This window comes from Anser anser, assembly GCF_964211835.1.
Source record: "Anser anser genome assembly, chromosome: 1".
In the NCBI taxonomy this organism is placed as follows: Eukaryota; Metazoa; Chordata; class Aves; order Anseriformes; family Anatidae; genus Anser; species Anser anser.
Genome location: NC_139720.1, coordinates 174,565,515 through 174,592,298, shown reverse-complemented (window position 1 = coordinate 174,592,298; position 26,784 = coordinate 174,565,515).

Genomic DNA, 26,784 nt, shown 5'->3' with positions numbered 1-26,784 from the left:
TTCAAAGCCTTGTTTGTTTGCTTGGAGTCTTGCTTATTCTTTAGTCATCAAAGTTAACATCTGTTAAACTTCACCACTCTCAGCAGAGCTTTCTGTATGCTAAAAGGTACTTTTGATGGGATGCAACTTTATGATAGCTGTAACACCTCCCCATAAAAAGCAGATATATTCTGACTAACTTCTGCATCTAACTTCCTTCTAAATAGCTGGCATCTTGGGTAAGATTAGTTTAATCTCTGGAATGTCATATTAGAATCTTTCATAGCCATCAGAAAGAATAAGTGCCTCAGGATGGCAATTTATCTCAGTCCAAATGAATACTTTATATAGATCAGATGAAGCAGACTCTGGAGAGGTTTATAAAGTGATTCCATGGTGATATTTTAGACCATAGATTTAGACATCTACCTTTGGAGTTGACTGTGTTTTAGGTGTTTGAGGTTTGTTGATATGCTTTTCACCTTAGCTGTTTTTCCCACTTAATAAATTCTTAAAATGAGACATTGATTTTAACCATTTTTTCTCTATAGGTCTTCAGAAGTATTCATTTTCACTGGCTGCACAGGAAAAACAGTCACTTACTTTCAGAAGAAACATTTATTCTGTCTGATATAACTAAGTTTTCTGTCAAAAATATAATTCTTCCTCTGTACACGCATGTGTGTGTGTTTCCACGTGTGCTTGAGGAGAATGTGAGACTAATTATCAGTCCATTGGTTTTCATTAAGCCAAAGATGGAAAAGTCAAGAAAGCATATTTTGAAGTAGAGTCTGTCTTGCATTGTAAATGACAGCTAAAGAAAGGAAATAACTCAAAGAATAACTTAAAGAAAGAAAACTGAAAAAGATTCAGAGAAGTTATTGTGCCCCATGTAATTTTTCCACGTCAAAGGAATAGTAAATTCTTTGAAGTCACATGAGAGATAGGCATATATTCAGTACATATTATATCCAGTATCCATTATGTAACAGCAGATAATTTGTACAATTGCTCTTTGTTTCTGGAGATGTCTTCTTAGTCTTGTGTTTTAATCGGGTTGCTAACATGAAAAACAGAGGTGCCATTTCCTTCTCAAGTTATGCCTTTGAACAAAAGTCATTCTGACTACTGGTCTATTTAGTGAACTCAATACAATCACATTACTTATAAGTGCTGAGGGTACTTCAAGCATATTGACTCAAAAAATACTTGAGATCAGAGATCATGAATCCAAATAGCCATAAAGGTGCTAAACTATTCATTTATTCCAAACCAGTGACAAGTTTTGGTCTTCCCTAGCACTTCTGATATAATGTACTTATCACACAGTTAAAATAAGATCAACTCCAGATTCAGACATCTAATTTAGGTGTCTGTTAGGTAATTTAGCTGTGTAATCTCACAGTGTAGTCTATGGGGACCTTTGCAATCAATAAAATCAAAGGAGTTCAGAAATTGATTATTGTCATTGTAAATAACTAAATCTAATAAGACGACTAGCTCTCTAGTGTCTACCTGCTGCAAAGACTAGACTTAACTGAATAGAGGGAAAGCATAAGCTTATTTTAGACTTCCACATTGCAGATAACTGGTTAGATTTATCTTTCTCTTTATACAAATATAACATGACTTTAGTGACTTTGGGAAAACTTTCTTAGCTTCCAATTCTTGGTCCAAAAGACAGCGGTACCCATAAGTCCTGTTAGCATGCCTATACAGTATCTGGAAACATTCTAGGAAAAGCAAATGACACTAGGTTACTATACTCAGGCAACTACATCTCACAGCTGGTATGTGAATGAAGATATGGATCTCGGTCCCTCCAGAGATGCCTAAAGAATATTTAGGGGGGAAGAAAAAAAACAGTGGAATCTATGTCACTCTTCAGCATGTTAGAGTTTTAGATATCAGTCTCTTAGGTTTAGCTCATAATATTAAGCTTATGTTACGAATGACTTTTTTTTCTCATCTCATCTTTGATGTCTTTGATGTCTTTGTTGCTGTACATTCTAATCAAGGGTACCAGCTGCCATGGCAAGCATTGCCCTGAATATGCACTTTGCAATGAGAGGGTTTGTGTGGTTTTTTTTTGGATATCCAGATTTTTATTTTTTTTTCCCCCATGGTAAAATTTTGTTGCACAATGTAGACAGAATTTTTCTGACCAAAAGAAAATACAAACTGTAATATTTCAGTCATTCAAATTGTTAAGAAAAATAAAATATCTAATGCTTATTTGGAATAACCTTAACAGTTTTATAATCTATCTCATACTGTATATATGCTAAACAACCATTTATAACGGACAAAAAATATTATCAGAATCTTATGAAATAAGTAGGAAAATGACTATGTAAATTATCTTTGTTTTCAGTTTGCTAAGCACAGAGGACGTATTTTGCAGTGCTAGGAGATGTGATTAGGAACATCACTGTTAAAAAGGACTTTCACTAACTGCTGGAAACAAATTCTATCTCCTTAAATTTTCCCAGGCTTCAGGCTTTCATGTGTATCTTTCAATGGCAAAGGAATTGCTTTTGGAATCCATACTCTGGTTCAATCTTCTTTTAAAATTACAAAAGGGGTATGAACTGTTAATTTTCTTTTATGTACGTAAGTCATAATTTTCATGTAATGTTTTCTATGTTGACATTTAGAGAGAAATTAATTACTAGGGCCAAGACCATAGGAAAATACATTATAGGCATACTGATCACTTCTTCTTGACTTGGTTTTAGTTCACTGTTGTTCTCAGTAAATAAATGGCTTCTGATATCCTTGTTTAAATGTATCAAAGAAGCTTTCTGTTAATGAGTATATAAAGAAGCATAGTTTTTGATTTAAAAAAAAAAAAAAAAGGGCTAATTGGAAAATACATGTAACTCTGGAAAGGGACCAGAGAAGCATAGTGTTATATTTGTATAGCTATATTATTAGACATTTTGTTATAAAGCTAGGTATTGATTTTTACTGGAGTTGAGTATGCTGCTCTTCAGGGACATTTTGTGATACTGGCACATGTATTTTTTCAAAAACAGCGTGCTTATATAGGGGGAGGTTTGCTGATCTAACATTAATCATCTTAAAATTGATGCCTTAAAAACAGGCATCTAATTCTCGTTAGTCATCTAGGCCTGCATTTGTAGTCAATGTACAGAGACTAACATTTAATTTTTAAATCACAGGCTCTATGTAATGATTCAAAAGAGTTAAATTGAGTGACTGTAAATTTAGACAATATTTACATAGGATTAATTTTTCTGAATACTGAATTTGCTTTATTTAGTCCTAAGCATTGATAAGCAAACTGTCTAGTCTATGCTTTAGTTAAGGAATCCATCGAATACCAACAACGTAAAAAGACTCTTTGGCTAAATTAATGAGATGAATAAAATTACTCTCAGGATTGTATTATGATAAGTTTCTTATGTACAGTAGCCTAGTTATTTCCGCATAAATAAATATGGTTTGAAAGACAAAAAGAACGAACTTCCTGAAATAAGTTACTAGTGCTATAACTGTGTGAAAAAAAAAAAAAGAAAAAAAAAAGAAAAAAAGTATAGTCTTGATTTTTTCTAAGTTTACTTAGAAATTAATACACAGGGAGAATAAGTTATTTGTTAATATGGAACTATCACTCTTGCTTTAATAACTGAGGCACAGCATTTTGTATTTTTCCCAGGAATGTTACGGTGTGCGTTTTGGGTAGATTTTCTCTTTACTCTGTTTATATTTATCATAGAAAAATAGAATATCTGAGTTGGAAGGGACCCACAAAGATCATCAAGTCCAACTCCTGGGTCCCCAAAGGACCACCCAAAGAAAATAAATAAATAAAATAAAATCAGATCATGTGTCTGAGAGAGTTGACGAAATGTTTCTTTCTTGAACTATGACAGGCTCGGTGCTGTGACCGCTTCCCTGGGGAGCCTGTTCCAGTGCCTGACCACCCTCTTGGTGAAGAACCTTTTCCTAACACCCAGCCTGAACCTCCCCTGTTGCAGCTTCAAGCCGTTCCCTCGGGTCCTATCGCTGATCAACAGAGAGAAGAGATCAGTGCCTGTCCCTCTGCTCCTCCTCGTGAAGAAGATGTAGGCCACGATGAGGTCTCCCCTCAGTCTTCTCTTCTCCAGGCTGAACAATCCAAGTGACTTCAGCCACTCCTCAAGCGTCTTCCCCTCTAGACCCCTTACCATCTTTGTTGCCCTCCTTTGGACACTCTCTAGCAGCTTTATACCTTTCTTACATTGTGGTGCCCAAAACTGCACACAGTACTCACGGTGAGGCCTCACCATCACAAAGCAGAGTGGGACAATCCCTTCCCTCAACCAGCTAGCAATGTCATTCTTGATGCACCCCAAGATACAGTTGGCCCTCCTGGCTGCCAAGGCACACTGCTGGCTCATGTTCAGCTTGCTGTCTACCAAAAGCCCCAGATCCCTTTCTGCAGGGCTGCTCTCCAGCATCTCATCCCCCAGTCTGCATGTAAAACCACGTTTGCCCCTTCCCAGGTGCAGAATCTAGCACTTGCTCTTGTTAAACTTCATGTAGTTCATGATTGACCAGCTCTCTATTTTGTCCAGATCTCCCTGCAGGACCTCACCATTCTCAACAGAGTCAACAGCTCTACCCAATTTGGTATCATCCATGAACTTCCTCAAAAAACCTTCAAGTCTTTCATCCAAATCATTTATGAAAACATTGAAGAGGACTATTCCTAAAGTGGAGCCCTGGGGAAACCCCACTAGTGACAGGCTGGCAGCCTGATGTAACCCTACTCACAAGAACCATCTGGGCCCAACCTGTCAGCCAATTGTTCACCCATCTTACTATGCTTTTATCTAACTGTATTCTGGTCATTTTGTCCAGAAGGGTACTGTGAGAGACAGTATTGAAAGCTTTATTGAAGTCCAGAAAGATTACATCAACTGACTTCCTTAGATAAACTAGATGGGTGATCTTATTACAGAAGGAAATTAAGTTTGTTAGATGTGACCTTCCCCTAGTGAACCCATGTCGGCTCTGACCAATGACTGCATTGTCCTTCAGGTGTTTTTCAGTAACTCCTAGAATAATCTTCTCCATATTATCTCCATTTATCCCTGTAGGCTTCTATTAAACCTAAATATTTACGCTCTGATCTACTGTTAAATAAAGCTACTATTCTGACAACAGTGAAGGATTCACTAGTAAGAGATGCTAGAATATATTTGCTAGAAAATAGTTCTGCTATGTGTAGTGCAGCTATCAAATAATCTCCTTGAAGATTTTTATGAATACATGATTTGACAACCCAAGATAAATTATTCCATGTATTATTAATGTGTGTGATAGTATTGTCACCTATCCCACATTAGTTTCAACATTCTGCACTATGATGTATGTGTTATGTATATGTGTATACATATTATTTTTCAACATCAAGTTTTGCTTTAGGTAAAATTTAAAACCACACTGGCCTTCTTAGCGTCATGGGCACACTGCTGACTCATGGTCAGCTGGCTGTCAACCAGAGCCCCCAGGTCCTTTTCTGCTGGTCAATTTTCCATCCGCTCTTCCCCAAGCCTATATCACTTTATCATATGACCCAAGTGCAGCACCTGGCACTTAGCCTTATTGAATGTCATGTGATTGGATATGCTCCATCTATCCAGCCTATTTAGATACCTCTTCAGAGCCTTCCTACCCTCAAGCAGATCAACGCTTCCACTCAACATGGTGTTGCCTGCAAACACACTGAGGTACACCCCATCCCCTCATCAAAGTTACTGATAAAGATATTAAACAAAACTGGCCCCAGTACTGAGCCCTGGGAAGTATCACTCATGACCAGTTGCCAGGCATATTTGATTTAGTTCACAAAGACCTTTGGGGCCTGGTCATCTATCTCGTCGTACATGAGGGTCCCAAATATGTCTCCACCATTACTATTGTTGTCCAGGAAGCATTACAAAAATTTTGCAGATAAGAATTCCATACAATCGGCCAACACTTCCCTGAAGCGTTAGATAGTCTGGAATCATGCCTGAGATTGAATCACAGAATCAGAGAATCATAGAATCATCTAGGTTGGAGGAGACCTCCAAGATCACTGAGTCCAACCTCTGACCTAACACTAACAAATCCTACACTAAACCATATCACTAAGCTCTAAATCTAAATGTCTTTTAAAGACCTCCAGGGATGGTGACTCAACCACTTCCCTGGGCAGCCCATTCCAATGCCTAACAACCCTTTCAGTAAAGAAGTTCTTCCTAACATCCAACCTAAACCTCCCCTGGCGCAACGTTAGCCCATTCCCCCTCATCCTGTCACCAGGCACGTGGGAGAATAGACCAACCCCCACCTCGCTACAGCCTCCTTTAAGGTACCTATAGAGTGTGATAAGGTCGCCCCTGAGCCTCCTCTTCTCCAGGCTGAACAATCCCAGCTCCCTCAGCCGCTCCTCGTAAGACTTGTTCTCCAGACCCCTCACCAGCTTCATTGCCTTTCTCTGGACTCACTCGAGCACCTCGATGTCCCACTACGTCTCACAGATACCTGAATTCCTTCAGAATTAAACAGGTTTGCTGTCAAAATTTATATGAATTTTCCATTTTGGCCTTGTATTCAGTGCAATGAAGTTGTTTAAAGATAATTTACCTATTACAGTACCTTGATGATGCATCTTTGCTATCTTCTTGTTCCAGATTAATATCTGTCTGGAGCCCTTACACACCTGAACTGGAACTTAAGAAAAAGTAATGTGCAGAAGTCCACATATTATGATTCTTATGCCCTCTAGACATCTGATACATCATTTGTACATCTGACTCAAGTTTTTGACTAGTTTTTCACGGATTTGTTTGAGTTCATTCTCAGAAACACCAAAGCCTTCAGAGCACCAAACAATGGACTGTTAAAGTAAAATATTATGATTCAGAGGAGATAATATTCTGCCTGTCCCACTGGAGGTACCCAGCCTGATGAATGCTCTAGACCACATGTAACACTTGACATCTACCACTTTTTTTTATGTAATCCCATGTAGAGCACTACCATGAAAGGTCAAAATTTGCCCAGAAAAGGATGAACATCAGGGGCATGTTGCAGAATTAAAAGACTTGAAAGTGAGTAAGCATCAGAGAAAAAAATCATAAAATGGGTAGACAGGTATAAATAATGAATCCTTCCAGAGAAATACAGATAAATCATGGAAATTTCAGCTTTAACCACTATTTTGTCATATAAAACATGAAACCCAGAACATGGCACCAGCTACACAGCCAATCATTCACCTGATCCATACACCGCCTCCTCCTTGGGCCCCAGTCTCCAGCTGGGAGGACTGAGGAGAACACTGCTTGTGCTCCTGATTGCTTCAGCATCTTTCCAAGGGATATAAAGTCCCTTTTGATATTTTCAAGTCTCCTTGTCGCAGCCTCAGCTGTCGCTATGTGAAAGAGCAGGAATGAGTGATGGTCCTCTGGCTTGACCAAGCTCGGTAGCCTCTTTGTGATGTCATTAACACGGGCCCCAGGGCAGGAAGCAAACAGAATCACAGAATCACAGAATCGTCTAGGTTGGAAGAGACCTCCAAGATCATCTAGTCCAACCTCTGTCCTAACACTAACAAGTCCTCCACTAAACCATATCACTAAGCTCTAAATCTAAATGTCTTTTAAAGACCTCCAGGGATGGTGACTCAACCACCTCCCTGGGCAGTCCATTCCAATGCCTAACAACCCTTTCAGTAAAGAAGTTCTTCCTAACATCCAAGCTAAACCTCCCCTGGCGCAACTTTAGCCCATTCCCCCTCGTCCTGTCACCAGGCACGTGGGAGAATAGACCAAACCCCACCTCGCTACAGCCTCCTTTAAGGTACCTATAGAGAGCAATGAGGTCTCCCCTGAGCCTCCTCTTCTCCAGGTAAACAACCCCAGCTCCCTCAGCCGCTCCTCATAAGACTTGTTCTCCAGACCCCTCACCAGCTTTGTTGCCCTTCTCTGGACTCACTCGAGCATCTCCATATCCTTCTTGTAGCGAGGGGCCCAAAACTGAACACAGTACTCGAGGTGCGGCCTCACCAGAGCCGAGTACAGGGGGACAATCACTTCCCTAAACCTGCTGGCCACACTGCTTCTTATACAGGCCAGGATGCCGTTGGCCTTCTTGGCCACCTGAGCACACTGCTGGCTCATATTCAGCTACCTATCAACCAGTACTCCCAGGTCCTTCTCCGCCAGGCAGCTTTCCAACCACTCATCTCCCAGCCTGCAGCTCTACTTGGGGTTGTTGCGCCCCAGATGCAGGACCCGGCACTTGGCCTTGTTGAACTTCATGCAGTTGACCTCAGCCACCGGTCCAGCCTATCCAGATCCTCCTGCAGAGCCTTCCTACCCTCGAGCAGATCGACACACGCACCTAACTTGGTGTCATCTGCAAACTTACTGCGGGTGCACTCGATCCCCTCATCCAGGTCATCGATAAAGCTATTAAAGAGGACCGGCCCCAGCACTGAGCCCTGGGGGACTCCACTAGTAACCGGCCTCCAACTGGATTTGGCTCCATTCACCACAATTTGGCTCCATTCACCACAAACCTCTCGAGAGAGATTGTCTGGGCATGATATGGGCACCTCAGTGCCTCTCAGAGAGGAATCTCCATTTACCAACACCCTCCATGCTAATTTGTTCTGTACATACTTTTTTCTTATAAATCAGTCGATGCAGATAACATTAAAATCTTTTTACCAGAACACTATCTACTATGATACATAATGGCAATTTTAAAACATTGATATATGAGCCATTGAAGGGACTTTTAAAGGACAAAGAGTTTTTCCCTGATGTATTTCAGTTGAGTGATGTTATCAGTGGATTTGATACAGCTCCCCTCAAAAAGTCACCCGAAGTACTTTACATTGAAAACGTATTATTCTACTGCATTTTGGGAGTCATTACCAGTTCCTGCAAGAACAAAGACTCTTAGATTCAAGCTTTCACTTCAAAATAAAGCTTTCAGAGTAGAAGTCCCAACGTTTCAATTAATGAAGACAAATGTTTCCTGGTGGGAAAAAAATTAATCAATCTCTTGCTGTGTGATGGAAACCAAGACAAAGAATGCACATGTTGCACAACAGCTATTATATGACACCTATATCTGTAATGCTTCTTGATTACCTACTTCATGTTCTGAAAGTAATCATTTAACCTTCACCAGTTTTATTACTAAAACAAAGTGAAAAAGTGTGTGGAATTGCATTACTCCTCTCAGGCATTCTGGAAATGTCAATATGGCAGTGAAAATGAAATGGGACTACAAATACTATTATTATTATTATTAATAATAATAATTATTATTATTATTAGACAGTACAGCTAAGTCACTCCTCATACTATAAAACTGAGTGTTTTAGCAAATCTGTTAATCACGTTTGAAAAAATCCCAATATTAAGGGTTTCAGAGAGCCTTCATCATACTAGCTGATTGTGAGGCCCATTTACCAATATTTCCAAAGACTTGTTTAATCTTTTCCAGCCGGTAATTGAATTTCTTTGTATTCCTGCATAGGAGAACAGACATCATTTCAGATTTTTTTTTTCTTATTAAGGACTAAGTAGGTACAAAATCTTGAGAAACTAAAGTTTAACAGTGTAACAGATGAAGGACAACATAACTTGATAATCTATGATCTGACAACCTTAAATTGAGAACTGAAGCAACAAAACATCTGGTCTCTCATAACTTTCAGAAGAACAATTTTCTTGATGGCTCCCTGACCTGCATTTTGAATCTCCTACTCTTTTGAAATACACTGACTGAAAGGTGGAAAATATCTGATAATTCACTACTATGGGGCAGGTAGAAAACAGATAATTCTACAGAGACTAGTTATTACAATTGGATGAATAATCTCTGTACTTGTGCAAAATGCTGAATAATTTACAAGGCAGTATATCTCTGTATGACCTTTCTTTCTTTTCCTTCCTTCCTTCCTTCCTTCCTTCCTTCCTTCCTTCCTTCCTTCCTTCCTTCCTTCCTTCCTTCCAACTCTCTCTCAAGTTCTCTTTAGAGCACGGTTTGAACTCAAAGTTGAGTTCAATGTTCAGTATTTTCAGTATTAACACTTATGGTTTCTCTGGGAAGGTAATGTTGTCAATTTGCAAGGTCACTTGCAAAAAAAGAATATGTAAAAATAAACTTTCTTGTTGTTAGGAAAACATTGTACAAATAAGAAGAAACAAACAAATATGCTTTTGTCACTTGGAACATATAGTCATATTAGGGGTGCATGATATACTGCATGAGATAAGGAAAATAAAATGATTTGACACACAGTACAAATGGACCTCTAGAATATTGTAAACCTACTGGAAATGATATAAGAAGAAAAACTATATTTTTTGATTTGCAATTGAGAATATTTCCAGTTTTGTGCTCTGTACCGGATCAGTATACAGACTTGCAATGAAGTCTAAAATTCCTGATCCCTCAGTATTAACAAGGTTAATGCCAGCTCTATAACCAGCAGAGACTTAGTCATGCTTGAGATATATGACTTTCTGACTTCCATTATCTACCATTTAATATTTAATACAATTTTGAAATAAGCTTTTTTAAAACTTCATATGTTCACATTTTCTTTCCTGACGTTCACCATATAAAATCTGTATGTGTCCGATCTAGTTCATTCAACATTTTGCAATTAGTTTACCACCAAAATATTCATTATAGATTGATTCCCTGTGACTCATAGTAATTTACTGAAAACACAGTTTTTTCTAAGTTCTCCATATAAATAGTGGAGAGAAGCAGACCAATTAAAATCAGAAGTTCTGTCTAAGGATTCCTAGTATTTCTCTGCCACAATATAGAGAATCTTGGATGGGTATATTCTGAACTCAGGTGGTTCACTGATAGCCTTAAAATAAGTGGAATCAATCCAGATTTAAAAGCACTACTGAAAATTAAACTTCTATTTAATAATGAAAAAATCTTCATTTTCCATGGAGAAAGATGAAGCTCATGAATCATCTGAAGAATGATGACATTAACTGCCCTTTCATCATTATCTTGAAATAAGAAGAAATATATATAGGCAAAAACCTCTCTGAGTCATAAGCGTACAAATCTCTGTTTTTTTATATAAAACTTAATGACATTTAAGTGAAACATTATTTTTCATCAATTTATGGATTTAGTCTGTAATTCTCAAATAATAAATTGTTTAATGTTTTTTCTAGAATAACTTCTGGAACCACAGATCATGTACATCATGGGTGCAACACCTCAGCCATCTTTCAAAACAGTACTGATAGAAATAAGTATCATTTTAAAAATAATTGTTTCCTGAGAGCATAAATCATTGGAATACTATCTCACTTTAGTTAATTCTGAATTAACTTAAACAGCTGGGCAAAAGAGATTGAAAGTGAAAACAGAAGTAGATACCAAACTGATATTGGACTTGATATTTCTAGAATAATTTAACAAAGACCTAAGAGTCTAAAAGACTAAAAGAAAAGATAAAGAAACAAACAAAACAAAACAAAACAAAACAAAACAAAAAAGGGGAAATAAATATCAAACATTCCACCAACAGAGGGATTGTGTTAAATACATACTCTCCACAGTATTTCGGGTGTTTGGAAAGCACAAAGATATGCTTTAATGAAAATGAGTGAGCAACAGAACACAGGAATAGTAGTTCCATATGATATGAGTCCTTTGGAACCAGAGGCCCTAGAGACTAAACTGAAGGTTTTGAATTTGCCAAATAAGGCAATTTACTTACTGCATATCACAATGATATTTTTTTTCTAAAATGCAGCTCTGAAATCCACAACATAGAGCAAAAATGACAGTACATAAAGACTGGCTTAACACACATTCTCATTGCTGATGATGGGGCTTGAATTGTTAAATGTACAGTTTCAGTTCCATCCTGAAAATTTCTTGAAACTACTGCAGTATCCCCTATTCAACCACTCATCAGTGAGGATGACCGGCACAAAAGTGACCTGGTTCAGACTGTTAAGCAACAGTTTCATATTCTGGAAATACAGTCACACTGCCTGACATTGTGCATTGACTATAGCCAGCAGCTAAGAACTCACACAACCATTCCCTTGATCCTCACCACAGGACAGGGAAGAGACTAGGAGGAGCGAAAGCAAAAAAACTCATTGTTTGGGATAATGATAGTTTAGTAAGTTAAGGAAAGAGAAAAACAAAAACAAACAAACAAAAAAAAAACCACAAGTGATGCAAAGGGAATCAGTCACCACCTCCTACAAGCATATTGATGCCCAGCCTCTGGGCTGGGTGGCCAGAACAACGACCACCCTGGAAGCCAAACTGCCACCCCTTCTTCTTCCTCTACCCCATTTTTTATTGGTACCTCAGTTTTTATTGCATGATGTTACATGTCATGGAATATCCCCTTGGCCAGCTTGTGTCAGCTGTGTCTCCTCCCAGCTTCTTGACTATTCCCAGCCTACTGGCCTGTTCCTTTGTTGGGGACAGTGTTGATATTGTGCATGCACTGTTCAACAACAGCAAAAATATTGGTATGTGACCAACACCATTTTAGTCACAAATGCAAAGCTCAGCACCATATAGTCTTCTTGTGAAGGAAGATGACTCCATCTCAACTAAATTCAGTACACATGATCAAAAAATTTTAAACAGAAGATTGGGAAATAGTGCAATGCACCTGAAAGTACCACCAATAAACCCCAAAGAGTCAAGGAATAATTGGATACCTATGAAGATCCATAGGAGATGACAGATTTTATTACGGTATGTCTCTTGATGATGTTGGACATTTCTAACTCTAATGACTACACCAAAATAAATAAATAAATAAATAAATAAATAAATAAATAAATAAAAATAAAAATCAAGAGATAAGGCTAGGTATTTCAGTCGCGTCTGGTCTAATTCATGTAAACTGTTCTAAGACTAAACAGGGCCAATCAACATACCACTCAAGAAGATATATGTGGGGGGTTGATACTTGGTTCTCTGAATACTTAAGAATTCCATAGTTTACATCACAGAGTAAATATTTCTGTCTCCCTCTTTTTCTCTGTATGTACTTATAAACTTTTTAAAGTTTATAAAATAGAAACTAGCAAAAACAAAGGTCTGGTACTGTGGGTCTTCTCACATGCAACTGCTCAAGCTAGACTCAAGATATAAGCTGTATTGTTTTCTTTCTGTTCCAATGACTGCACTGTCTCACTCACAACAGCACAGCATGAAGCTGATGGAAGAAATCCTGATCAACTAGCAAGAAACAAAATTCCCCATATATCTTGCAGTATTTTAGATTTTACATAGGACACCAGACTTAGGTGTCCTTTGCATACATTGGAACACTAACTCCTACATACATGGGATTTAAGTGGAATAAGCATCAATTTCTGTCTGTGACTAATTTTTATTTTTTTTAATATGAATTCAGGAGGGATTAGTGATAACCCCTGATAACCCTTTGCTGATAAGGTTGAACTTTAAAACAAAATACTTATGGAAGCATACACAAAACCAAGAACATAAACTCCCTACTATTGGATCTATAATCTAAACCAAATTGTTTCTATTCTTCCTGACCCAAACAAGACAAATTTTAAAAGATTTTTTCATTTAGAATAGTGAGCAGAAGAATGTCAATCTTTAACATTTTTTTTTTTCACCAAAGCACCGAAGAAAAATAAATTCATTTTATGTTTTGTCTTTTCCACATTTCTTAAAATATCCTTGCTAGAAAGCTACCTTTTGGCTCTTAAAAACTCCTTGTCTTTTCTGACAACTTACTCACTTCACTGTCATTCTTTGCTGTTACAAACACTCTGCCCTATTCCTTTTATTCTGCAAATGTTTTTATCTGATCTAGTCACCTTGGAAAAGTAGAAAATGCCTTGAAACCTGCATTTTGAAGATGTGTTTCATATGAACCACTTAAAATAACTATGTAGGACTGAGATGATTTACACTGATGCTCCAGAGTCCTACTCTAGAAAGCTTTACCTTTCTCCATTGAGGCAAAAGTGTCTGGCTCAGAGGCAGTCAACACTTAGCTGGAGACTCCTAAAGCTGTAGGATTGAATCTTCACTCCACAAGTGGAAGTACAGATAGCAGATTAACACTGAAGTGAATGACAAAGGTAAATAAAGAAAAATGTGTGATGGTTTCACACTGGTGGGCAGCTAAGCAACACCATGACACTCTTACATTCCTCTTCCTCAACAGAACAGGGGGAGAAAATATGATGGAAAAACAAACAAACAAAACAAAACCAACCAACCAACCAACCAAAAAAAAACAAAACAACCAACCAACCAAACAAACAAACAAAAAAAACAAACACGTGGGTTGAGATTAGGACAGGCAGATCACTCACCATTTACCATCATGACAAACCAGACTCATCACAGGGAGATTAATATAAGTTATGGCCTACTAATAACACACTAGAGCAGTCAGAAACTAGTAGCAAACTAAAACCACATTCCTCCGCACCCACCCTCTTCTACACCCTCCCCCTAAATGCTGCAGAGCTATAGAGAATGGGGGGGTTGCAGCCTGCCCATAATATATATTTCTGCTGCTCTTTTTTCCTCACTCTCTTCCCCTGCTCCAGTATGGAGTCCCTTACTAAACTGACCCTACATTGTCTTCCCGCAGACAGCAGCTACTCAAGAACTGCTCCAGTATGGGTCCATACCACAGGGTGCATCCTTCAGGAACAGACTGCTCCAGCACAGGTTCCCCATAGGCAGCAGCTCTCTGCAGATTGCCTGCTCCACTGTGATCTCCTCTCCACAGGCTGCAGTTCTAGCCCAGAGTCTGCTCCTGCATGGGTTCTCCATGGGCTGCAGCCCCCTTCAGGCCAGATCCACCTGACACAGTGTATGGTCCTCTATGGGCTGCAGCATGGAGATCTGCTCCACCAAGGTATGCCATGGGCTGCAGAGGGACATCCTGCTCCACCATTATCCTCTCCATGGGCTGTAGGGAAACTTCTGCTCTGGCACCTGCAGCACCTTCCTCGCCCCCCCCCCCCCCTTCTTCTTCACTGGTCTTGGTGTCTGCAGATTGTTTCTCTCCACCTTTTCTCACTCCTCTCTCCCAGCTGCTGCTTTGCAACAGTTTGTTTTACCCTTTCTTAAATCTGCTCTCAAAGAGGTGAAACCATGTCACTCACTGGCTTGGCTTTGCCCAGTGGCAGGCCCCTTTTGGAGCCAGCTGGAACTGGCTTTTATCTCACATGAGACAGCTTTTGGACTCTTCTCACAGAGGCCTCACTGCAGCCTCCCCCAGTACCAAAACCTTGCCATGTAAGCCTAACACAAAAAGGAAACTTTCAAAAACATATCAAGACACAATGAAGGTAAGTGAAAAGAGGGGAAAAAAGAAAAAAAGGCTGTATGGCCACACCCTTCAGTGTGGCCTTAATGATTCTGTAGAACTGAGCTAGCAAATTAGTTAAAATATGTATTTAAATGTTTAGTATTTTGGAGACAGACCTCTACAAAGCAGTATTCCTCATGATATTTGTTTGGGGAACCACAAATACGCAAAGTTTCAAACAAAAAAGTAGACTTATTTGACACTGTAATAATTATTATAATTATTCCAGATTCTTTGGTTCTTATCTAACACTTTTGTTGTTGTTGTTGTTTTTTTTTGTTTTACTGGAGCTTATTTCCCTGAGCTGAGGTGCAGGCTGATCACTTCGACTGGCCCAAAACCCAGACTGGAATTCATATCCAAAAGGTAGTGTTCTTTCAGCAAGTGTTACACATCTGTCTCTTCAGATGCACATCTACACTGTAATCATTTATTAGTATGTTATTAGCACATTGATTTGGTTCTAATCAATTACAGGTAGATTAGGACTAGCTAGCTCCATAGGGCTATTTAAAAGTGCCAAGAAGTTTTGAAAATATAGATATTTCTGTTGGGTCCATACATGACACCTGATCTCTTCTGTAAACTTGGCTTGAATGTTGCAGCATCAAAACATGGCTTCTCAAGAGTATATCACTTTATAGCTTAAGTAGTCTTCATGGTAAGTAGGACAGAAGCAACTTCTATATAGCAATAAATTGAAAATTAATAAAAATCATCCCTAAGGTGTTTAGCTAGTTTTTATAACATGCTATTCTCTGAAAAGTGGAAGCAAATTTTATTAACTTCACTACTGTCCTGGTTCCAGTTAGGACAGAGTTAATTTTCCTCATAGTAGCTGGTAGGGTGCTATGTTTTGGATTAGGATGAGAAGAGCGCTGATAACATGCTGATGTTTTAGTTGTTGCAGAGCAGTGCTTACACCAGGCCAAGGACTTTTCAGCTTCTCGCTCTGTCCTGCCAGCGAGCAGGCTAGGGGTGCAGCAGGAGCTGGGAGGGGACAGACCCAGGACAGCTGACCCAAACTGGCCAAAGGGGTATTCCATACCATCTGACGTCATGCTAAACAATATATAGGGGTGGCTGGCCGGGGTGGGGGGCCCGGCTGCTCGGGGATAGGCTGGGCATCGGTCAGCGGGTGGTGAGCAATTGCATTGTGCATCGCTTGTTTCGTACACATTATTATTGTTAATACTATTATCATTATCACTATTATTATTATTATTGTTACTATTATATTCCTGTCTTAATAAACTGTCTTTATCTCAACTCACCGGCTTCACTTTCCCGTTTCTCTCCCCCATCCCAGAGAGGGAGGGGGGAGGGTGAGCGAACGGCTGTGTGGTGTTTAGCTGCCAGCCGGCTTAAACCACAACAGTCCTTTTGGCGCCCAACGTGGGGCACGAAGGGTTGAGATCTCGACAAATTTGACCAGAGTGTGTTAAACTAAAATTGGTATAAGTATTGGACCTGCTTAATAGTTGCTAGTCACGATGTTGATTGCCTTAATCTCCAGTCTGCTGTGCCTGTTTTCCAAATTGAGTTTTATAGGGCGTTACTTTCTGTATGTGCTCCCTGTTGCACTGTTTATCCTTTCCGGGCCCTGGTTTAAGATCGTTATGGTACTGTGCGGTGTAACAATGGCTTATGAAATGATGAAATATCTGGTCACGACTCTAACCTGGTATTTGTACTCAGCACTGACGTCGACTCTATACTTTGGAACCCATATCTCGGAAACTATTAGCAATTACACCTATTGCCTGTTTTCGTTAGGGAGCCAATCTGTGAAGGGGACAGGGGAAGACATGTTTCCCTACCTGTTCACTCTCCCTTTCTCCTTCACCACCCTCTTATCCCCCGAGCTAGTTACGGTGGTTCTCCGAGATGTTGAATATCCTTGGGATACTCAGACCAGCCTGCTCTTGTTGTTATGTCTCCTGAATGCGCTTCAGGTTTTGTTGAGGGTTAGACAACTACTTAGGAATCTCATCCGGAGATCTGTCTTGAGGCGGGATAGTTGCGAGTGGCAGGGAGTGTGGGAGGATATGGGCAGGTTTCTAGAGCAGTGGTCACCTCCAATGTTTTGGACATTCACCCCTGAACAACTGCAAAATCCTAAAAAGCTGGCAGAATGCTTGAAAAAAAGGTGTCATGACTCTGGCAGTTCCAAAGTGACACAAATCACTGTAGCGTGCTGGGGTCTGGCTTGTGCCTATCGAGCTGCAATTGATGCTACTAGCAACCTAGCTCCAGCTCCTGCAGCCGTTCCAGCTCCAGCTCCTGCAGCCACTCCAGTTCCTGCAGCCACTCCAGCTCCAGCTCCTGCAGCCGCTCCAGTTCCTGCAGCCACTCCAGCTCCAGCTCCTGCAGCCACTCCAGCTCCAGCTCCTGCAGCCACTCCAGTTCCAGCTCCTGCAGCCGCTCCAGCTCCAGCTCCTGCAGCCACTCCAGTTCCAGCTCCTGCAGCCACTCCAGTTCCAGCTCCTGCAGCTGCTCCCACTCCTGTGTCTGGGTCAGAGAAACGAGCTGTAGCAGTGCAAGTTGACCCCGCAGAGGGTATTCCAACCCCTGTGGCAGACCCGGTGGCTGGGTCAGAGAAACGAGCTGTAGCAGTGCAAGTTGCCCCTGTAGACAAGGTGAAAAAATGGTATAGAGACTCAAGTCGTTTAGAACGCAGACAGTCTGGGCATAGTGACGACGAGGCTGGGCCATCAAAGGTGCAGGAGACTGAAGATGAGGATGGGGGTGTCGAAAAATCAACAGTAACTACCCGGACTCTATACCAGCGTGAGCTATGAGATGTGCGAAAAGATTTTGGTCGCTGTATAGGTGAGCAGCTTGTCACCTGGCTGCTCCGGTGCTGGGACACCGGAGCCAATTATGTGGAATTAGAGGGCAAGGAAGCCAGGCGGCTGGGATCCCTTGCTAGGGACGCATGCATTGACAAAGCAATTGGAGATGGAGCACGATCTCGCAGCCTCTGGAGGCGTCTCCTGTCAGCTGTGCAGGAAAGGTATCCCTTCAAGGAAGAACTTGTATGTCTACCAGGCAAATGGACCACCATGGAGAAGGGAATTCAGTACCTGAGGGAATTGGCCGTACGGGAAGTAATTTATAAGGACCTAGACGACGCACAAACATCCGCAGATCCAGATGCAGTCCGGTGTACACCACCCATGTGGCGGAAGTTTGTACGGAGTGCCCCATCATCATATGCCAGCTCATTGGCAATACTAACCTGGAAAGAGGAGGAGAATCCCCCAGTGAATGAAGTGACTAAAATACTGCGGCAGTACGAAGGAAACCTCTCCTCTTCCCTACAGGCCTGTGTCTCAGCTGTGGAGAAACTCTCTGAAGAGGTCCACCAACTTAAAGAGAATTTATCTTCCCCTCCACCTGAACGAACCAGTGTCCACCAGCTAAAAGAGAATGCTTTGGAGAAACTTTCTGAAAAGATCCACCAACTTGAAGAAAGATTATCTTCCCCTCCACCTGAACGAACCAGTGTCCACCAGCTGAAAGAGAATACTTTGGAGAAACTTTCTGAAAAGATCCACCAACTTGAAGAAAGATTATTTTCCTCCCCACCTGTACAAACCAGTGTCTCAGCTATTAGGGGTAAACGTTCATCTATGCAAGGAAGACAATATGGTGGGCACACACACCACGCCACCCTGTGGTTTTACCTACGTGACCATGGAGAGGACATGAGAAAATGGGACGGAAAATCTACTGCGACCCTAGAGGCACGGGTACGTGAATTGCAGAAGAAAACAATTGGGAAAAAGGGGTTCTCTGAAAAGTTTGCTGCTCCAACTTCCAGCAGGCAGTCCTTTAAACACAGAAACGAAGATTCTGACCAGGACTAGAGGGGCCCTGCCTCCAGCCAGGGGGAGGAAAGGGACAATCGAGTTTATTGGACTGTGTGGATTCGATGGCCTGGCACGTCAGACGCACAGAAGTATAAGGCTTTAGTAGACACCGGTGCACAATGTACTCTAATGCCATCAAGCTATAAAGGGCCAGAGCCCATCTGTATTTATGGTGTGACGGGGGGATCCCAGCAGTTAACTGTATTGGAGGCTGAAGTGAGTCTAACCGGTAATGAGTGGCAAAAGCACCGTATTGTGACTGGCCCGGATGCTCCGTGCATCCTTGGCATAGACTATCTTAGAAGAGGATATTTCAAGGACCCAAAAGGGTTCCGCTGGGCTTTTGGCATAGCTGCCTTGGAGACAGAGGACATTAAACAGTTGTCTACCTTGCCTGGTCTCTCAGAGGACCCTTCTATTGTGGTGTTGCTGAGGGTTGAAGAACAGCAAGTGCCGATCGCTACCACAACTGTGCACCGGCGGCAATATCGCACCAACCGAGACTCCCTGAGTCCCATCCATAAGCTAATTCGTCAACTGGAGAGCCAAGGAGTGATCAGCATGACTCATTCACCTTTTAATAGTCCCATATGACCAGTGCGAAAGTCTAATGGTGAGTGGAGACTAACAGTGGACTATCGTGGCCTGAACGAAGTCACGCCACCACTGAGTGCTGCAGTGCCGGACATGCTAGAACTCCAGTATGAACTGGAATCAAAGGCAGCCAAGTGGTATGCCACAATTGATATCGCTAATGCATTTTTCTCCATCCCTCTAGCAGCACAGTGCAGGCCACAGTTTGCTTTCACTTGGAGGGGAGTCCAATATACTTGGAATCGGCTGCCCCAGGGGTGGAAACACAGCCCTACCATTTGCCATGGACTGATCCAGTCTGCGCTGGAGCAGGGGGAAGCTCCTGAACACCTGCAGTACATCGATGACATCGTTGTGTGGGGTGACACTGCAGAAGAAGTTTTCGAGAAAGGGAAGAAAATAGTCCAAATCCTTCTGAAGGCCGGTTTTGCCATAAAACAGAGTAAAGTTAAAGGACCTGCACGAGAGATCCAGTTTTTAGGAATAAAATGGCAAGATGGACGTCGTCAAATCCCAATGGATGTGATCAACAAAATAACAGCTATGTCTCCACCAACTAGCAAAAAAGAAACACAAACTTTCCTAGGTGTCGTGGGGTTTTGGAGAATGCATATTCCAAGTTACAGTCTGATTGTAAACCCGCTCTACCAAGTAACCCGTAAGAAGAATGCTTTTGAATGGGGCCCTGAGCAACGACAAGCCTTTGAACAAATTAAGCAGGAAATAGTTCATGCAGTAGCCCTCGGGCCAGTCCGAACAGGACCAGATGTAAAGAATGTGCTCTACACCGCAGCCGGGGAGAATGGTCCCACCTGGAGCCTCTGGCAGAAAGAACCTGGGGAAACTCGAGGTCGACCCGTGGGGTTTTGGAGTCGGGGATACAGAGGATCTGAGGCCCGCTATACTCCAACTGAAAAGGAGATATTGGCAGCATATGAAGGAGTTCGATCTGCTTCGGAAGTGGTCGGTACTGAAGCGCAGCTCCTCCTGGCACCCCGACTGCCGGTACTAGGCTGGATGTTCAAAGGAAGGGTCCCCTCTACACATCATGCAACTGATGCTACATGGAGCAAGTGGGTTGCACTGATTACTCAGCGGGCTCGAATAGGAAACCCCAGTCGCCCAGGAATCTTGGAGGTGATTATGGACTGGCCAGAAGGCAAATACTTTGGGATATCATCAGAGGAGGAGGTGGTCCGTGCTGAAGAAGCCCCACGTTGGGCGCCAAAAGGACTGTTGTGGTTTAACCCGGCTGGCAGCTAAACACCACACAGCCGTTCGCTCACCCTCCCCCCTCCCTCTCTGGGATGGGGGAGAGAAACGGGAAAGTGAAGCCGGTGAGTTGAGATAAAGACAGTTTATTAAGACAGGAATATAATAATAACAATAATAATAATAATAGTGATAATGATAATAGTATTAATAATAATAATGTGTATGAAACAAGTGATGCACAATGCAACTGCTCACCACCCGCTGACCGATGCCCAGCCTATCCTGAGGAGCCGGCCCCCCCACCCCGGCCAGCCACCCCTATATATTGTTTAGCATGACGTCAGATGGTATGGAATACCCCTTTGGCCAGTTTGGGTCAGCTGTCCTGGGTCTGTCCCCTCCCAGCTCCTGCTGCACCCCTAGCCTGCTCGCTGGCAGGACAGAGCGAGAAGCTGAAAAGTCCTTGGCTTGGTGTAGGCACTGCTCTGCAACAATTAAAACATCAGCATGTTATCAGCGCTCTTCTCATCCTAATCCAAAACAGCACCCTACCAGCTACTAGGAGGAAAATTAACTCTGTCCTAACTGAAACCAGGACACCTGTATATGTCTTTAGTCACATAGAAGACATCACTGAATGTCATTACTATATTTGCTATATCACCACTTGAACACCCACAAATCTATGGGAATGGATGGGACCCACTATCCTGTCTGTGGCTGGGATAGAGTTAATTTTCTGCTTAGTAGTTGATATGGTGCTGTGTTTTGGATTTAGGATGAGAATAATGCTGATAACACACCAGTGCTTCAGTTGTTGCTGAGGAGTACTTACACAGAGTCAAGGAATTTTCAGCTTCTCATGCTGCCCTGCCAGCGAGGAGGCTGGGGGTGCACAAGGAGCTGGGAGTGGACAGAAACAGGACAGGTGACCCAAACTGGCCAAAGGGATATTCTATATCATGTGGCATCATAATGAACAATATATATGGGCTGGCTGGCTGGGATGAGGGTCTGCCGCTGCTCGGGGATAGGCTGGGCACCAGTTGGTGGATGGTGAGCAATTTTATTGTGCGTTACTTGCTTTGTGCATGTTGTTATTATTATCATTATTTCTTTTTCTCCAATCCTTTTCTGTCCTGTTAAACTGTATTTATCTCAACCCACAGGCTTTTACCTTTTTTTCCTCCCCGATTCTCTCCACTGGGACGAGAACAAATGTGTGGTCCTTAGCTGCCTGCCAGTTTAAACCACAACACCACTCAAGGGTGAAAAAGGAGCAGGCAAACGTGCTTTGCCAAGCCATTTTCTAGCAGTCTACTAGCAGTCTTGGCTGACTAAGAAAGTCCCAGTTAACAGCACATTATTGAATGTGACACCCAACTACAAGAAGTGTAGGAAGGAGGATCCAAGGAACTAAGGGCCTGTCAGTTTAACCTTGATACCAGAGAAGGTTATGGAGCATAGCATCATGAGTGTCATCACATGGCACAACCAGGCAATGAGGTTCAGTCAGTATGGGTTTATGAATGGTGGGTCCTGCTTGACTGACCTGATCTCCTTCTACAACAAGATGCTTAGTGGATAAGGGAAAGGTTGTGGGTGTTGTTTACTTGAACTTTATCAAGACATTTGGTACTCTTTCCCATAGCCCTGTCCTGGAGAAGAAACTAGCTGCTCATGGTTTGAATGAACGTACTCTTATCTGGGGAAAACTGACTATCAACCAATGAAAAGCGTTGAAGTAATACAGATGTTGACCATTAAATAGGGACGATAAAACATTGAAGTGGTGTCTCATTTCTTGAGTATAGTTCATATAATATATATCTATAGAAATTAATGCTCTAAAATATGAGTATCTACAAAAAGGACAAACTAAGTTCATGGAGTCTGAACAGATAAGTAACTGAATACGTAAGCTGGTAACTGCATTTTATTCTGAGTTTTGAAATTTAATGGAGCATTACTAAAAATCAGGTGATTTATGTAAGAGTACTGATTTTCTGGGAGTCTATCTTAGAAATTAAGATATGAAAATTTTGACATTATTTTTATCTGTTTTCCATAAAATTTATATAATACAGTAGCTTCTGGCTATATTTAGTCTTTTTAAGCAAGTGCTTCTGACTGCAAATCTAATGAGATTATAGTAATTTCGTTTGTTTGCTTGTTTATTTGTTGAAACATTATGCAAAGCTATCTTTATCTAAGAATGGAAAATTTCAAAGGTCACTCCTCATTCATTTTATCTCATTATACTGGACTGATAATAAGAAATATCAGATTATTAACTTTTGAATATCTAACTGAACTATGTTGTTTTATATCTGTAGGAGTGCAATTAGTTGATTCTAAATTTATTTGTATCCTGAAAATTACAAGTTCTTACTAAACTCTGTACTCAGTTTGGATTTTTATTTTACTTATTTTTTTCAGAATTGATTCTGAAGCTATGAGGTTGGTGCTTTTGCTGAATTATTGTTATTAATCATATATACAAATGCTAAACTAAAAGCCTGATTTGGAGTGATACCACATTGCTCTGTCTACATGAAGTCCGATACACATATTTCAGAAACATACCCTGAACCTAATTTTTAGTTGTATAGCAACTAAGAAATCCAAAATGCCAGTTTTGATTGCACAGTAAATGGAAAAATTGTGGTGTCTTCAAAATCCCTCAGGAGACCTAATTTATTTAAATTGGAGACCAGAATTTATGTAGGCAGATTAATTTTCTAGAAGTCTTCAAAAACTTCTGCATGTCTCCATTTACCATGAAGGAAGCTTAGTGAGAACTGCCTCATTTTGAATAGAGGTGTCTAATTTACGATAGACAGGACAGATCTTCACATTCCACTCAGTATAGGAACTGGACACACCAGTCAATTTTCTGTATTTAGGTAGCTAGTGCCTTTTGAGACAGCTTTTGATCCTTTACCTAATCATCACTGCTCCTTAGGTACCCTAGGGCAAGAAAAATGAACAGTTGGATCAGCAGAGTTATACCTCACTAACCTTAGCAAGTCAGTTAATTTGCTTGTACATAAGCATACAGTGTTGTTTGGTATGAACTTGATATTCAAGATCCATGCTGTGTAAGATCAGAAATTGGAGAATGTGTGGGATATTATAGGACATCTCAAATCACATAAGTTGCCTATGGTTGGGCAAATGAATTGAGACCTTGGTGCTAGCTGATATCAACATTAAGTAGATTGGATCCCTCAGTGTAAGCACAAAATAGCAGATGGAATCTGTCCCAAAGAGCTTAAAATCAATGCATTTTAGATGATCATGGGATGGGAAAAATTCTAAAATATACAAATGACATTTTTGACAGCAAATTTTATCTCATTTCAGTTCTGCAGGAAAAGTAGGAAGTTTAATTAGGAAAAAAAATCTAAATGGAGGAATGAAGTAAAGATTATTTTGGAGGGACAGCACAGTGGAGTGCACAGTGACTGGGCAGATTGTTAGGAAGGATAGGGGCAGAGCAAAAGATCATCCATCACATGACATAAAAGAAATCCAGTGTAACTGAGGTACCTTTAGAGAACGCACTTCTTTTGGTGGTTTTTGTTGTTGTTTATATGTTTGTTTTTGCAGATGCTCTTACCTGTTGGTATTACTATTAGGCTCTCTCCACAGTTCTCCCCTAGACAATTTGTGTTTAAGAAGAAAAATCTAGGCCCTAGTGCCACCTTGTGAATATTTTTTTCTGACATATATCTTTTCTTCCATGATAGTTTTCATCAAATCATGTCTGATTATAGCCAGATTCCCTGGTATTTACCTATTATTGAATGCAGTAAAGAAAGAAACCATAGAGATACTTAATTATCTACACAGCAGGTGTCCAATGAAGAATCTTCATTCTAACCTTTTTCCTCTGTGATAAGATAATTAGTCGCGTATAATTGCTGTTAGTACAAATATTCACTGATTGCAAACTGTGATCTAAAGGCTGTTTCTGTGAAATAAAATAAAATAAAATAAAGTAAAATAAAATAAATGCTCTTCCATAAATCTACAGGAGTGCTGTTGCTCAATTTTAAAAGAATATAGAATTATAATAATAATTTTTCACTGAGCTGCTGTTTGTCTGCACAGAAGTCTATTGCAGGAACTTTAAGAGTATGTTGACTCTCCACACTGGTGAAAAGTTTGGAAATTAAAAAGGCGTGTGGAGACTGCATGTTATAGTGAGACAGATAGGGCATACGCAAATCAATAAGCAATGAAATGGTTAATGATACTTACATAGCTTTTTGTGTTTTGGTCTCAGCATTAAACTTTAAAACATTGAAACAGTTCCCACAGAAGTTATGAAAAGATCAGCATTGATGGTGGAGGCATTCAGCCATATCCTAACTAAATAAGAAGAGCATCAAAGCTCTGCACGGATGTTGGGGATTCTGTATGCAAAGGGACACAGCTTACCACTTGTTTACTATTAATACTGTTTTTTTTGCCTTGTGAAAAAGATATAATTTGAAGGGAAAAACAAAAGAACTCAGGGGATTTACTTTCTGCAATGTAGTTCTGGGGCTAGGATTTATTTTGGAATTGCATTCTCTGGAAAAAGATTTGCAGAATTCATTGGACTCTGAGAATAACTGAGTTCAAGTAAACATGCACACATATATATTTTAACAAATTTAATCACAGAATCACAGAATCGTCTAGGTTGGAAGAGACCTCCAAGATCACCCAGTACAACCTCTGACCTAACACTAACAAGTCCTCCGCTAAACCATATCACTAAGGGCTACGTCTAAACGTCTCTGAAAGACCGCCAGGGATGGTGACTCAACCACTTCCCTGGGTAGCCCATTCCAATACCTAACAACCCTTTCAGTAAAGAAGTTCTTCCTAAGATCCAACCTAAACCTCCCCTGGCACAACTTCAGCCCATTCCCTCTCGTCCTGTCACCAGGCACGGGGGAGAATAGACCAACCCCTACCTCACTACAGCCTCCTGGTAAGCATTAGAAATGCAGTTCTTTCAACCAAGAACCCTTTTCTAGAGCTCTTCAATCCCACTATCTAGAATAGCAATAGGGAATAGTCAACATCTTAAGAAGTTGCCCAGTACTCTGCAAGATCAGACCTTCCATTTTCTGTCTTGGTTTTCCTACACATTTCACACAGAATAATAATATAGACTGGCTTCTTTTTTTCCATCCTTTAGCAAAAGAGTGGACAATTTTCCCTTCTGTCTTTGGCCTCAATTGTCATTGCTCATGCTGCATCACTTTAAGGAGAAAAGTAAGTTATTTCTTCTTGTTTTTATGTTTATTCTTTCCATATAGTTAATGCTATGAGAAAGTTTCTAATGCTGACAACTTAAATACTTTAAAGGAGGTTAATGTTCTTTTCTATTACAGACATTTGTTGAAAACAAACAAGCGTATCTAGAAATTAATAAATTGAATACTAACAGGAAAAAAATACTAAAACTAAAGTAAAATAGGAAATAACATCTGATGACAGACTCATGTATATACGTATAAACTATGTTATAAATAAAGCTGGAGCTTTTACTCATGAGATGCACAACTACAAAACAGGAAGAATACGTAACAATGAATTCCAGTGTGGGGAAGAGATAAGAAGATTCCCAGTTAGATTCCAGACTTCGAAACAGTAGGTACGGGCTGAACTTAATTTTAGTATGACAGCTCAGGGCACTGTGTAAATCTTAAGAGTCAGTAC